The sequence below is a fragment of the Schistocerca nitens genome, chromosome 1 (genome assembly GCF_023898315.1).
Source record: "Schistocerca nitens isolate TAMUIC-IGC-003100 chromosome 1, iqSchNite1.1, whole genome shotgun sequence".
In the NCBI taxonomy this organism is placed as follows: Eukaryota; Metazoa; Arthropoda; class Insecta; order Orthoptera; family Acrididae; genus Schistocerca; species Schistocerca nitens.
The window spans coordinates 1,302,926,058-1,302,941,622 of NC_064614.1; positions in this window are offsets into that span (position 1 = coordinate 1,302,926,058).

A 15,565-nucleotide genomic window follows, 5' to 3' on the forward strand; every position below is an offset into this window, starting at 1 on the left:
CTGACATGAGGAAAGTTTCAAACAGATTTCTCATACACAAACAGCAGTTGACCGGCGTTGCCTGGTCAAACGTTGTTCTCATGCCTCGTGTAAGGAGCAGAAATGCGTACCATCACGTTTCCGTTTCGGATTGTGGCCTATCGCGATTGCGGTTTATCCTATCGCGACACTGCTGCTCGCGTTGGTCGAGATTCAATGACTGTTAGCACAATATGGAATCGGAGGGTTCCGGAGGGTAATACGGAACGCCCTGCTGGATCCCAACGGCCTCGTATCACTAGCAGTCGAGATGACAGGTATCTTATCCGCATGACTGTAACGGATCGTGCAGCCAGGTCTCGATCCCTGAGTCAACACATGGGGACGTTTGCAAGACGACAACCATCTGCACGATCAGTTCAACAACGTTTGCAGCAGCATGTACTATCAGATCTGAGACCATGGCTGCGGTTACCTTTCACGCTGCATCACAGACAGGAGCGCCTGCTATGGTGTACTCAACCAGGGTGCACGAATGGCAAAACGTCATTTTTTCGGATGAATACAGGTTCTGTTCACAGTATCATGATGGTCACATCCGTGTTTGGCGACATCGCGGTGAACGCACATTGGAAGCGTGTATTCGTCATCGCCATACTGGCGTATCACCCGGCGTGATAGTATGGGATAACATTGGTTACACCTCTCGGTCACCTCTTGTTCACTTTGACGGCACTTTGAACAGTGTACGTTACATTTCAGATGTCTTACGACCCGTGGCTCTACCCTTCATTCGATTCCTGCGAAACCCTACATTTCAGCAGGATAATGCACGACCGCATCTTGCAGGTCCTGTACGGGCCTTTCTGGATACAGAAAATGTTCGACTGATGCCCTGGCCAAGCACATTCTGCAGATCTCTCACCAATTGAAAACGTCTGGTCAATGGTGGCCGAGCAACTGGCTCGTCACAATACGCCAGTCACTACTCTTCATGAACTGAGGTATCGTGTTGAAGCTGCATGGGCAGCTGTACCTGTGCACGCCATCCAAGCTCTATCTGACTCAATGCCCAGGCGTATCAAGGCCGTTATTACGGCCAGAGGTGGTTGTTCTGGGTACTGATTTCTTAGGATCTATGCACCCACATTGCGTGAAAATGTAATCACAAGTCACTTCTAATATATCTGTCCAATGAATACCCGTTTATCATCTGCATTTCTTCTTGGTGTAGCAATTTTAATGGCCAGTAGTGTATTCAAATCATATTTAACTTGTAAGAAAGACACTTCAGCATCTGTTCCATTTGGTAGCAAATGCCAAATTAGAGTAGCTTTTAAAAGAATTAATAAAATTAGGGGTAGCAAGAACGCTGAAGTTAGCATTATACACTGCAACTCACTTTTTGAGTGACATTAAAACAGTCTATCTTCGTCTGCACAGGACAAAATGTAAGGGAATAGTATTGTGAATATACAATCGCCTCTCTCCCCCTTCACACACACACACACACACTTTACTGATCTATTAGCGAGCCATATCGGTGAACAGAAATTCAGTCTCATTGTAGATTAATCGAATAACATTTCAGTACCCAAATCATATCACTAGCATCTGTGGTGCAGTATTACAGCACACAAATGAACGAAATAGCCTTGATGAAAACAAAGTCAGAAACAGGCTTAAAACGAATACACTGCCTGCTGTTCTGGGTGTGAGGTACAGGTTTAAACGCTGTCATGAGCGTTGTTTTTTACACGAAGTTCAAATGGCTCTGAGCACTATGGGACTCAACTGCTGAGGTCATAAGTCCCCTAGAACTTACAACTACTTAAACCTAACTAACCTAAGGACATCACACACATCCATGGCCGAGGCAGGATTCGAACCTGAGACCGTAGCGGTCGCGCGGTTCCAGACTGTAGCGCCTAGAACCGCTCGGCCACTGCAGCCGGCTCACACGAAGTTCCAGAACAAATACTGAAGCTTGTTGATACAAACACTCCATATGTGATGGAGACCAGGAAAATCTGCACCACTACCGAGGGCAATGAGCACAGGAGGATCATATTTATTTTTGCTATGTGAGCGTTTCTTTCATGTTTTTAATTTCTTTCATTTTTTACGCAAACATCATGATTTAGCCATTTCTGGCCTTTTTCCGGGACTGATTCGCTATTTTCTGTGAATGACAACACACTCTCTCTCTCTCTCGCGGTGGCTGCCTGGGTTAATGAAATTCTCAGTGACGGTGTGTCAGCTTCTCCGGAGGAGTGGATCGGCTGCTGCTGCTGCTGTTGTTGTTGTTGCTGTTGCCACTGCTGACAGCTTCCCGTTTCTGTGAGGTCGAGTTGCTACTCATTGACTTGCTGCAGTTACTGCGCACGCGTCTGCGTCCGGCGCAATGAAAATGTGTGATGGACTGCTTGCTGCATTATAAGCTCGCTGACTTGAAAGCTATGAGTAGCCTGACTGACACTTAACACTTTAGAAACATATCATTCCTGTACACAATATCAGGGTCAGCGAAAGGAGCCGCCATTCCGACCCTATCAGTTGACCAGTACTACCGAGAGGGGGGGGGGGGGGGTTTCCCCGTCGTTGAGAACCTCAGAAACTGTTGCTGTGAGAGTTGTAAACAAGTAGAACAGCTTAATATAGTGCGGACTGCTGAAATTCGGGTGTTTACACTCGCTGGCACGGGGAAAGAAGAAGTAGTTCTGCTCTCGTCCACTGCAACTGCTCACCAACATTCATTTCTCAGTATTCAGTATTACACCTACTCCTGCACTTACCCTATTCGATTTTGTATTGATAAACCTGTACTGATCTCACCATAAGTCCTGTCCTTCCGGCCACTGTTCATCATTAATTTCCACTACATGGGGTGATTTTGCTAAATGGGGACAGACTGCAAGAAATGATCACTGACAGTATAACGAGCAGAAAAGGTCATGCAAAGTATATGGCCGGAAATGCATTCCGATGAAGGTAAGCCCACTTAACCATGGAGGTAAAAGATCTTTGACACTGTCGGTATCGGTTATTGACAGCACACATGACAGCACCAGGCAAGTGGGAATTTTCTGTGTGTACAAGTGTTTTAGTTCCACACTTGAGAGGGCACGACACATACAATTCTAGTTTCGTTTTTCCTGATGTAACATCCTTTTGCGTAATCGTCGCATGGAGATCCAAGTGGGTGACTATCTTACCTCTATAGTATTTAACCCAAGAGGATGCTATCATCATTAAGACATACAACAAAGCTACATGTCCTCGAACGATAAAACAGCTGACGTTTCTCCTTTTTTTTCAGCCATTCACAGTAGCAACATTGCAATGCCATGCTGGAAAACGTTGCGACGCCAAGTCAGTCAGTTAAAGCCATATTGCTCCTGGAACTACTGAAAAGGCTGCGCCCCTCCACAGGTACGGTATGTTAGTCTGGCGTGTCCAAAGACACTCCTTCAATGTGGTTCCACATACGGTACTCCAACTGCCTCTTTCATGTATGCAGATTGGAGGTAGAGAACGGAGGAACGAAAGGAAACGGAAGGGACTAATTATATTAGCTACATCACTGGCGACAAGTGATAATGTGTGGCAGACCGAAAGTCGAACCTCTAGTTTCCTGCTTTCTAGGCAGTTTCGTTAACCACTGCACCATCCGGACACAGTGTTCGTTGCAAATGCGCGGACTATTACGGCATTTTCCCCTTGGTGACTCAGATTCCTCTCCATGTCCTCCATGCTCGCAGAAGGTTGAAAGAATTGTGCATCAGCGCTGAATGTTGTGGATTCATTGCCCATCGAGGTGAATCAATTACGCGAATACATGGTGTCTGTTCTTTCCTGCCGTTCTTCAAATGGTTCAAATGGCTCTGAGCACTATGGGACTTAACATCTGAGGTCATCAGTCCCTTAGAACTACTTAAACCTAACTAACCTAAGGACATCACACACATCCATGCCCGAGGCAGGATTCGAACCTGCGACCGTAGCAGTCGCGCGTTTCCGGACTGAAGCGCCTAGAACCGCATGGCCACCGCGGCCGGCTGCCTTTCTTCCCCTCCACCTTCAGTTTACGTAATATGTATCACAGTTTCTAGGCGCTCAGTCCGGAACCGCGGGACTGCTACGGTCGCAGGTTCCAATCCTTCTCGGGCATGGATGTGTGTGATGTCCTTAGGTTAGTTAGGTTTAAGTAGTTCTAAGTTCTCGGGGACTGATGACCACAGATGTTAAGTCCCATAGTGCTCAGAGCCATTTGAACCATTTGTATCGAAGTTACGGATTTGAGACATTCTAAAGAACAGACACCACGCATTCATATAATAACCGTTCCTATCGTTGAGGCAGACAAGCCATCTCGTCGTGGTAACGTCCACGATGCCTGGGGTAAAGAGACAATTAGAAGGAAAGCACCACACTCGGATTTATTTGAACACGCCTTTAGCCTAGGTATGAAATGTGTCGTGTAGACCGGTGGCCTGGTGCAGGTCGTTTTAGTTGACGCTACTGCTGTGAGATGCGTGTCATTAAGAATGGAATGATGATGAAGACAACATAGCGTGCAGTCCCCGAATGGAGAAAAATCTCCGACCCGGCCGGAAATCGAACCAGGGCCCCTAGTGTGGTATTCTGCCAACATGACCACTTTTTTAGACTCTACCCCTTTCCTTAACAACCGCTTTTTTGTCTTTCCTGTTTTCGTACACTTTTTTACAATTTCTCAATGCTTGAAATAAAAAACACATCTTTCTTTTTAATTATTTTTTTAATTTTTATTTATTTGTTAATTTTTGCATTTTCGGTTTTCTGGGGCTATAATTAGCTACGGGTTGCATGAGACAAGGTGGGCAGTGGTCTAACCCCGAGGCCTGGACACGATGCCTCCCCCTTCCCTCCACCATGCTGCACATTCGCACTGTTTACGTTAATTTTAATTACATATTTATTTCATACACTCCTGGCCATTAAAATTGTTACACCATGAAGATGACGTACTACAGACACGAAATTTAACCGACAGGAAGAAGATGCTGTGATATGCAAATGATTAGCTTCTCAGTGCATTCACACAAGGTTGGCGCCCGTGGCGACATCTAGAACGTGCTGACATGAGGAAAGTTTCCAAAAGATTTCTCATACACAAACAGCAGTTTACCGGCGTTGCCTGGTCAAACGTTGTTGTGAAGCCTCGCGTAAGGAGGAGAATTGCGTACCATCACGTTTCCGACTTTGATAAAGGTCGGATTGTAGCCTATCGCGATTGCGGTTTATCGTATCGCGACATTGCTACTCGCGTTGGTCGAGATCCAATGACTGTTAGCAGAATATGAATGCGGTGGGTTCAGGAGGGTAATACGGAGCGCCGTGCTGGATCCCAACGGCCTCGTCTCACTAGCAGTCGAGATGACAGGCATCTTATCCGCTTGGCTGTAACAGATCGTGCAGCCAGGTCTCGTTCCCTGAGTCAACAGATGGGGACGTTTGCAAGACAACAACCATCTGCATGAAGAGTTCGACGACGTTTGCAGCAGCATGGACTATCAGCTCGGAGACCATGGCTGCAGTTACCCTTGACGCTGCATCACAGAGAGCAGCGCCTGCTATGGTGTACTCAACGACGAACCTGGGTGTACGAATGCCGAAAAATGTCATTTTTTCGGATGAATTCAGGTTCTGTTTACAGCATCATGATGGTCGCATCCGTGTTTGGCGACATCGCGGAGAACGCACATTGGAAGCGTGTATTCGTCATCGCCACACTGGATGTATCACCCGGCGTGATGGTATGGGGTGCCATTAGTTACCTCGGTCACCTCTTGTTTCATTGACGGCACTTTGATCAGTGGACGTTACATTTCAGATGTGTTACGACCCGTGGCTCTACCCTTCATTCGATCCCTGCGAAACCCTACATTTCAGCAGGATAATGCACGACCGCATGTTGCAGGTCCTGTACGGGCCTTTCTGGATACAAAAAATGTTCGACTGATGCCCTGGCCAGCACATTCTCCAGATCTCTCATCAATTGAAAGTGTCTGGTCAATGGTGGCCGAGCAACTGGCTGGTCACAATACGCCATGAACTACTCTTGATGAACTGTGGTATCGTGTTGAAGCTGCATGGGCAGCTGTACCTGTTCACGCCATCCAAGCTCTGTTTCACTCGATGCCCAGGCGTATCAAGGCCATTATTACGGCCAGAGGTGGTTGTTCTGGGTACTGATTTCTCAGGGTTTATGCACCCAAATTGCCGCACGGGTGAGTGAATATGAAGATGGATCCAGCCGTCAAAAAATATCTGAATGCCGCTTGAATACAACGTCGTATCGCAATCCGCGGCGGCAGAATCTGCGCAGTGTGAACCATTCCGGATGCTATACGAGCATTCAGGCAGACAAAGGATCAAGGCGTCGTCGGGAGCTGTGACTGATCATCATGCGGGTAATTCCCAGATCTTGACGAAAGTTGACCGCCGCTGTACGGCGCGTTGACGACGTAAATGTGATTCACCACTCAGCTATGGAGGCTGACTTCGGGTAAGTGACGTAAAGCAAAAGAAACTGTGTACTCTACTGCATTGGCTCCTTACTTAGCTTGCATTTATCGCGAATCTCTTGCCCAACGTAAAGTCCCGAGCGACTGGAAAAAGGCGCAGGTGACGCCTGTATACAAGAAGGACGGATCCTCAAAATTACAGACCAATATCCTTAACATCGGATTGTTGCAGGATTCTCGAACATATTCTCAGTTCGAATATAATGAATTTCCTTGAGACAGAGAAGTTGCTGTCCATGCATCAACACGGCTTTAGAAAGCATCGCTCCTGCGAAACGCAACACGCCCTTTTTTCACATGATATCTTGCGAAACATGGATGAAGGATATCAGACGGATGCCATATTCCTTGACTTCCAGAAAGTGTTTGACTCGGTGCCCCACTGCAGACTCCTAACTAAGGTACGAGAATATGGGATTGGTTCCCGAATATGTGAGTGGCTCAAAGACTTCTTAAGTAATAGAACCCAGTACGTTGTCCTCGATGGTGAGTGTTCATCGGAGGTGAGGGTATCACCTGGAGTGCCCCAGGGAAGTGTGGTAGGTCCGCTGTTGTTTTCTATCTACATAAATGACTTTTTGGATAGGGTGGATAGCAATGTGCGGCTGTTTGCTGATGATGCTGTGGTGTACGGGAAGGTGTCGTCGTTGAGTGACTGTAGGAGGATACAAGATGACTTGGACAGGATTTGTGATTGGTGTAAAGAATGGCAGCTAACTCTAAATATAGATAAATGTAAATTAATGCAGATGAATAGGAAAAAGAATCCTGTAATGTTTGAATACTCCATTAGTAGTGTAGCGCTTGACACAGTCACGTCGATTAAATATTTGGGCGTAACATTGCAGAGCGATATGAAGTGGGACAAGCCTGTAATGGCAGTTGTGGGGAAGGCGGATGGTCGCCTTCGGTTCATTGGTAGAATTTTGGGAAGATGTGGTACATCTGTAAAGGAGACGGCTTATACAACGCTGGTGCGACCTATTCTTGAGTACCGCTCGAGCGTTTGGGATCCCTATCAGGTCGGATTGAGGGAGGACATAGAAGCAATTCAGAGGCGGGCTGCTAGATTTGTTACTGGTAGGTTTGATCATCACGCAAGTGTTACGGAAATGCTTCAGGAACTCGGGTGGGAGTCTCTAGAGGAAAGGAGGCGTTCTTTTCGTGAATCGCTACTGAGGAAATTTAGAGAACCAGCATTTGAGGCTGACTGCAGTACAATTTTACTGCCGCCAACTTACATTTCGCGGAAAGACCACAAAGATAAGATAAGAGAGATTAGGGCTCGTACAGAGGCATATAGGCAGTCATTTTTCCCTCGTTCTGTTTGGGAGTGGAACAGGGAGAGAAATTGCTTGTTGTGGTACGAGGTACCCTCCGCCACGCACCTATGGTGGATTGCGGAGTATGTATGTAGATGTAGTAGATATGTTTCATTCACTTATTACGCCAAGAGAACTCAGTCGCACTTTGAGCTGTGTCAAGTTCTCCTGAGGCAAATTCACCTCTCACATTTTGTCATAGTATATTCGAACATTGGAGAGTATTCAGCTATTGCTTTATTGTAACTGAATGTACTTTAACCTTGGGAACTCTGGAAACGTCGTTGATATGAATTCCCATGTTGATCAGCACCTATATTTGGATTAATTTTTTGACTTTAGCTTTTAGTGAGCGGCTTTTGCTTAGGAGCCATGGCTTCTTGCTCCTATGCTTTAAGTTTTCCATAGTTCCTGCCAAACTGTAGCCTGTACTTCAATGTTTTCCCCGCCGCCTCCTGCAGTAGTTCATTAGTCTCGCTCCATCTAGGTTTATCTTCTCGGCCTATGCCACAAATAAAAATGTTCTTTTAGGTGTTCACATGGCCATCACAACATGTTTCCTGTAATTTTATGACAAAAGCAGATATTTTTCTCTAAGGCAGAAGAGAATTTTTTCCCGTTTTTACTTGTAAAACTTCCATTTTGTAGCAAAATTACTTCTCTGGGTGATGTGCATATTTATAGACACTTACAGTAGTTACAGGCGACGTAAGTAACGTGAAAGTTACAGGACTACGGTTAACAACTTTGTTCATGCAGAACTGTTTCATGTACAACCACCTCAGACGACATGACTAGCCTGTGCACATCTACGTTGTCAGTTTGGTACTGTCACTGAATAAGACGTCCGTTATATTACCTGCAAGTACTGCACGGACAGCCGGGAATAATATGATAGTTAGTCGGTTTATAGCTGGTTGTTTAAGCTAGCGAATATAAATAACATTTCTCATCAGAGACTTTTCTCACACGCTGCACATTAAAAAAAGAAAAGAAGGGATGAATGACGACTGCGCGAACAGCGTCATTTCAGTCCCGGAAGCGAGACAGCAACCGCGCAGGTGTCTAATCCACGGCGCCGCAGTCAGTGATTGCACGTCAGTGATTTCACAGTCGCGTTGACTCATCCCCAGCACTTAAACTACCAGTGCCACCTGGTACTTGCAACACGACTTCATCAATTTAAGAGCGCAACTGCACTATGCAGTAAGCAGGACCTTGACACTTTGTCATTCGATGTATCGTTGTTAAAGTTAATCTCCCCGTACCAAATCTCAAATCTGTCGCACTTTTTAGTGTTTTCTGACTCGCACACTTCTCATACCTCTGTGTAATCGTCCAAACAAATTCACGATAGCAGTACAAATGCAGTGATCTGATGTGATTAAAATAATCACTGGTGGATCGTGTGCATAGCTGGGAGAAAGACCGATACTCGTTAATTCACGAAGTTAAGGGGCTCCGGAACGCCCTATACTTGCAATATTAAAATAACGCTTATAAATTACATCTTTCCTCACAAAGTATTTGAGGTAGGAAGTTGAACTTTTTACAGATTATTTATTGGAATATGGGCTACAACTTAACACAGGGATTTTACAAAATTTTAGTTCAGTTATTAAAGATGATTTTTTTTCAATTGTAATGAAAATTCACAACATTTTTTTGCAATTTCTTATTTATATATTCAAAAATATACAGTTTTTTTGGAAAAAGGCTGTGTTAAATTATGCAGAAGGTACCGTGTAACATTTACTGAAAGTTTGAAACAAATATGTTTGGAAGATCCTTAGAAAACATGTAATTAGCATGAGAAAATAAAAGTTTTGGGAATCGAGCGACAAAGATTGGATTAACTTTTTAGTGCATTCCAGGTCCATAGGATGGATTATCTTCATCCTCTGCAAACTCCTCCTCCAGCTTCCTCTTGTTCCGCCTCCTGTTTACTCTTGCTTGTATTTCTAGACTATTTACAGCCCTGTCTGCAGCCCGAAGGCGTTCCTTGTCTAAAGCAAGCATCACTCGTACCATGTTAGAACCTATCTTCATTCCCATATTTCTAAATACCTTGCACCTTACAATGTTGCCATCATTGAAAGTCGCAACAGCATCATACACACCAAAGTGAAGTGTTTCTATTCCAACAAATACAGTCTTGGGGATTCTCGACCATATAACACTATTTACACTTTCATTGGGATTTTGAGTTTTTCCGTGAATACACTTTTTCAACAGTTCAGGTGCTGCTAAGTCTCTGAAAATAGGTTTTATACTTTATCTCACATCACTAAAATGTACCTGATGAACACGGACGTTAATAATAACACCATTTGACAGCAGTTTAACAGCGCCACAGTGGGTCACGCCCATGTAGAACACATTTCAAAACAAATTTAAAAATAGTTGTAGTCTTCGGAATTGAATAAATTATATATCTATTAAAAGGTAATAGTCTGCAGATTCAGAAAACGCAAAAAAGTAAAAATTGAACTTTTCATGATTTTGAGCCTTTCCGGAGCCCCTTAAAGGTAAGTCCGTTACTTGAAAAGAAAATTTAATTTGAAAAAAACGTTAACGGACTCGTTAATTTGCGTTAACATTCTATAAGTCCGTTAATCGTTGAAAAGGTACCTACTATTTATGATAAAAATGAAGGCGCGCTGCCCGCCGAAATCATGTGCTGACAATTTCGGGTCTTGTAGATGTGTGGCCTGATGGGGGTGCGGGCGTTGATGTTGACAATCGAGTGCGAGCGAGAATAACTAGGTGTTGGCTGTTTATTGTTGTTTGTTTATTGAGTTCGCGTCATGCACTACTTTTTGTAGTGGATTGGCAGTGGAAACTAGATGATGGAATCATATTCTAGGTCTACAACTGATGAAACTACGTGGCTGCATTTAGGTGATTACATTAATTTTGTATCCATATCGGGAGAACGAATACTCTTGACTGTAAATCAACATTTAAGGGATCACACTTGCGCCCTTAATAATTTGAAACAGCACATAAGGAGAGCACATCACTCATGGTATGTACAGTTTTAACAAACAGTGAAGATAGGATCCGGTCGAAAAAAAAAAAGGAACTTGACCATTCAGATATCGATAGCGGATCCAGTAGCAGTTATCCGGTTACAAGGACAGAGAAGCACAGGAAAATCTTTTGGCATTGCAGCAAAAGGCAGCGGTGTGTCTCAAGCCAGTGTGGACCAATGCAAAATAAGTATTTTTGTTACGAACATGATTCCGGAAGGCTTTTGACTCTGTACCAAACAAGCGACTCGTAGTGAAATTGCGTGCTTATGGAATATCGTCTCAGTTCAGTTATGTGACTGGATTTGTGATTTCCTGTCAGAGAGGTCGTAGTAATTGACGGAAAGTCATCGAGCAAAACAGAGGTGATTTCTGGCGTTCCCCAAGGCAGTGTTACATGCCCTTTGCTGTTCCTTATTTATATAAACGATTAGAGAGACAATCTGAGCAGCCGTCTTCGGTTGTTTGCAGATGACGTTGTCGTTTATCGACTAATAAAGTCATCAGAAGACCAAAGCAAACTGTAAAACGATTTAGAAAAGATATCTGAATGGTGCGAAAATTGGCAGTTGACCCTAAATAACGAAAAGTGTGAGCTCATCCACATGAGTGCTAAAAGGAACTCGTTAAACTTCGATTACACGATAAATCAGTCTAATCTAAAAGCCGTCAATTCAACTAAATACCTAGGTATTACAATAACGAACAACTTAAACTGGAAGGAATACATAGAAAATGTTGTGGGGAAGGCTAACCAAAGGCTGCGTTTTATTGGTAGGACACTTAGAAAATGTAACAGACCTACTAAGGAGACTGCCTACACTACGCTTGTCCGTCCTCTTTTAGAATACTGCTGCGTGGTGTGGGATCCTTACCCGATAGGACTGACAGAGTACATCGAAAAAGTTCAAAGAAAGGCAGTACGTTTTTTATTATCGCGAAATATGGGAGAGAGTGTCGCAGAAATGATACAGGATTTGGGCTGGACATCATTAAAAGAAACTCCGAATACGAAAATATTTTGTTGACACTGACATACATAGGGAGGAACGATCACAACGATAAAATAAGGGAAATCTGAGCTCGTACGGAAAGATACATGTGTTCATTCTTTTCGCACGCTATACGAGACTGGAATAATAAAGAATTGTGGTGGTTCGATGAACCCTCTGCCAGGCACTTAAATGTGATTTGCAGAGTATCCATGTAGATGTGGATGATTCCTTTATGTCCTCGACGTCCCACCTGAACTTTCCCAACAAAAACGTTTTCACCTAAGCGACGGTAATAGTTTAATTCACTTGCTCATTTCACTACACCTCCAATATAAAGTCTACTATTACGAGTTAACGATTAACATTAACTTCCGATAAATCTCCTATACAGTAACGCTTTAGCGTTTAACGAAGCTAACTGTTTTTGGGAATGGATTAACAATTAGCGAAGTTAACTTTCTGATTAACATTGCATGCTAAGCTCGTATGTCACTTACCAGCCACATGAGGATAGCGCCTCTTTCTCCTGATATACAGTTTTTTTTTTTTTTTTTTTTTTTTTTTTTGTGGTGGTGCTGAAGTCTGATCAACTTCGTTGATTTTTACTTCTGTAGGGAATGGAAGGGGTAAAAAGTTTCTCTTTATTTATTTATTCTTCTTTCAGCTTTAGTTTGGGCACACAGAAGGGTCCTTTAACTCGCTGCGTTTGGTGTGTGTTTGAAAACATGTGTGTAGAAGTGCTAAAGGACGATATGTCCTTAAATTATGGAGAATTACGTAGGGATATCATTTACGGAGGCTCAAATACTATCGCCTTCGGTACTTTATATTTGTGGTTGCGTAAGGGTTCTACCGCACCTACTGTGGTGAGTTGTGGTGTACTGTCACGTATCATGTCCAACTTCCGAAATAAGGTTCGTGCCTTCTCCTTGACCTTGTCTGAGAGGTAAGATTCGCTTAAGGCTCGATGAATGTCATGATTTCGGATCCACCATTGGGCTCCTGTGATCCATCGTAGGCATCTGCTTTGTACAACCTGTAACTTCTTGTAGTTAGTGGCACACGTAGTACCCCAAGAGGTCGATCCATACAAAATAGATGGTTCGACTGTGGCGTGGTACAACTGGAGTTTCGTGCGTTGGCTGAGGTATGAGCTCTTCAGAAAGGGGAGGAGAGCTCCCAGCATTTTGAGGCCAGACGTCTTCTTCTCCATAATGTGATGACTATACAACAGTTTGGCGTCTAGATGCACTCCCAGGTATTTTACAGTTGTTGCCCAGGGGAGTGGCTGGTCTGATATCCGCAGGCGGTCATTGACGATGGGTCTCCGACGTGTGAAGACAATAACTTTGGTTTTTTCTGCATTGACCGTTATTTTGTTCATGTGGGTCCAGTGGTCCACTAAATCTAGTTGGCGCTGCATCCGTGTGACGAGGTGGTCCATTCTGGTGCCTGCAGTCAGGAGCGCTGTGTCGTCGGCATAGAAGCTGGCAGTAACATGTGGCACCGTCGGGAGGTCGTTAATGTATAAATAAAACAGCAGTGGAGATATGGCCGATCCTTGTGGAAGTCCTTCAAGGACAGGCCGTGTTGTTGAATTCTTGTCATCAATGCGAACATATAATCTGCAATCCTGAAGAAAATTGTCAAGAAGTTTTAAATAGCAGTCTGGTAGGAGAGTGGTACGTCGGAGCTTGACGATCAAGTTGCGTCGCCATACTTTATCGTAAGCCTTCTCTATATCGAGAAAGACTCCAATAGTATGTCGTTTCTTGTTGAAATTGTCTTGGATAGATTCCGTGATGCGCAGTAGTTGTAACTCAACCGATAGCTTCGCCTGGAAGCCAAACTGCTCCGGTCGGATGATGTTGTGTGCCACAAGGATGTCCAGCATGCGTTTCAGTAGGACACGTTCCAGTACCTTTCCCAGCGTCGGCAGTAAACTTATGGGTCTGTAGCTGTCAGGGTGTGAGAGATCCTTGCCCGGTTTTGGTATTGGCACTATTCTGGCAATCTTCCATGCCTCTGCGAAGTATCCAGTCCTGAGGCAGCCGTTCACTATGCGGGTGAGAAGCACAACAGGCTTTCTCGGGAGGTGTTTCAATTCCGTATTGCTGATTCTATCTGCTCCAGGTGAGGTGTGTTTGCTATACTTGATAATCCTCCGAATTTCCTCCGGCGTTGTCAGCCGGGGCATAGTGTTAATCGGGGCGTCCCAAATAGCTTCCCATTCCGCCGCTGTGTCCTCCTCTGCACGGTGGAGTGCATCATCTCCATCCTCCGTGGGGGGCGTAGTCATCTGTTGTTGGTATGTATCCGCATACAGCTCCGCCTGCGCCAGTGAGTCGTACAAGAGGCCATGGGGTCCTCGAATTGCCCTTTTGGGGGGCTGTTGCTGTCTGAGACTTTTAACTATTCGCCATTCATCTTGATCTACAGGTAGAACCCGTTATACGCGCATTCACTTTCCGATTCTTCGCTTATGCATGATTTCAGATTTAACTCCAGTGCTGCAATCTGTGAACAGCACGCGGAAGCAGTAATGCGTCAGCGCTTCTCAACGCGTGTCTTCTGTCGTGTTTGTCCACATGTCTATCGTCAATTCAGGTCACTAGAGCACTTGCCAGACTCTGTTACTGCTGAATACGACCTCCGTAGACGCTTCTTTACTTTTACGCAATATTTTAAAAACAAAGTTAGAAGTTTTGGATCGTCAGACATTCAGCGTAGTTTGGTACTCACTGAATCCGTTCTGAGAACTACTCGTGATATTGCGGAATCAATTCGGAAACTACTCAGTCTTGAACTAACTTAAATACACTCCTGGAAATTGAAATAAGAACACCGTGAATTCATTGTCCCGGGAAGGGGAAACTTTATTGACACATTCCTGGGGTCAGATACATCACATGATCACACTGACAGAACCACAGGCACATAGACACAGGCAACAGAGCATGCACAATGTCGGCACTAGTACAGTGTATATCCACCTTTCGCAGCAATGCAGGCTGCTATTCTCCCATGGAGACGATCGTAGAGATGCTGGATGTAGTCCTGTGGAACGGCTTGCCATGCCATTTCCACCTGGCGCCTCAGTTGGACCAGCGTTCGTGCTGGACGTGCAGACCGCGTGAGACGACGCTTCATCCAGTCCCAAACATGCTCAATGGGGGACAGATCCGGAGATCTTGCTGGACAGGGTAGTTGACTTACACCTTCTAGAGCACGTTGGGTGGCACGGGATACATGCGGACGTGCATTGTCCTGTTGGAACAGCAAGTTCCCTTGCCGGTCTAGGAATGGTAGAACGATGGGTTCGATGACGGTTTGGATGTACCGTGCACTATTCAGTGTCCCCTCGACGATCACCAGTGGTGTACGGCCAGTGTAGGAGATCGCTCCCCACACCATGATGCCGGGTGTTGGCCCTGTGTGCCTCGGTCGTATGCAGTCCTGATTGTGGCGCTCACCTGCACGGCGCCAAACACGCATACGACCATCATTGGCACCAAGGCAGAAGCGACTCTCATCGCTGAAGACGACACGTCTCCATTCGTCCCTCCATTCACGCCTGTCGCGACACCACTGGAGGCGGGCTGCACGATGTTGGGGCGTGAGCGGAAGACGGCCTAACGGTGTGCGGTACCGTAGCCCAGCTTCATGGA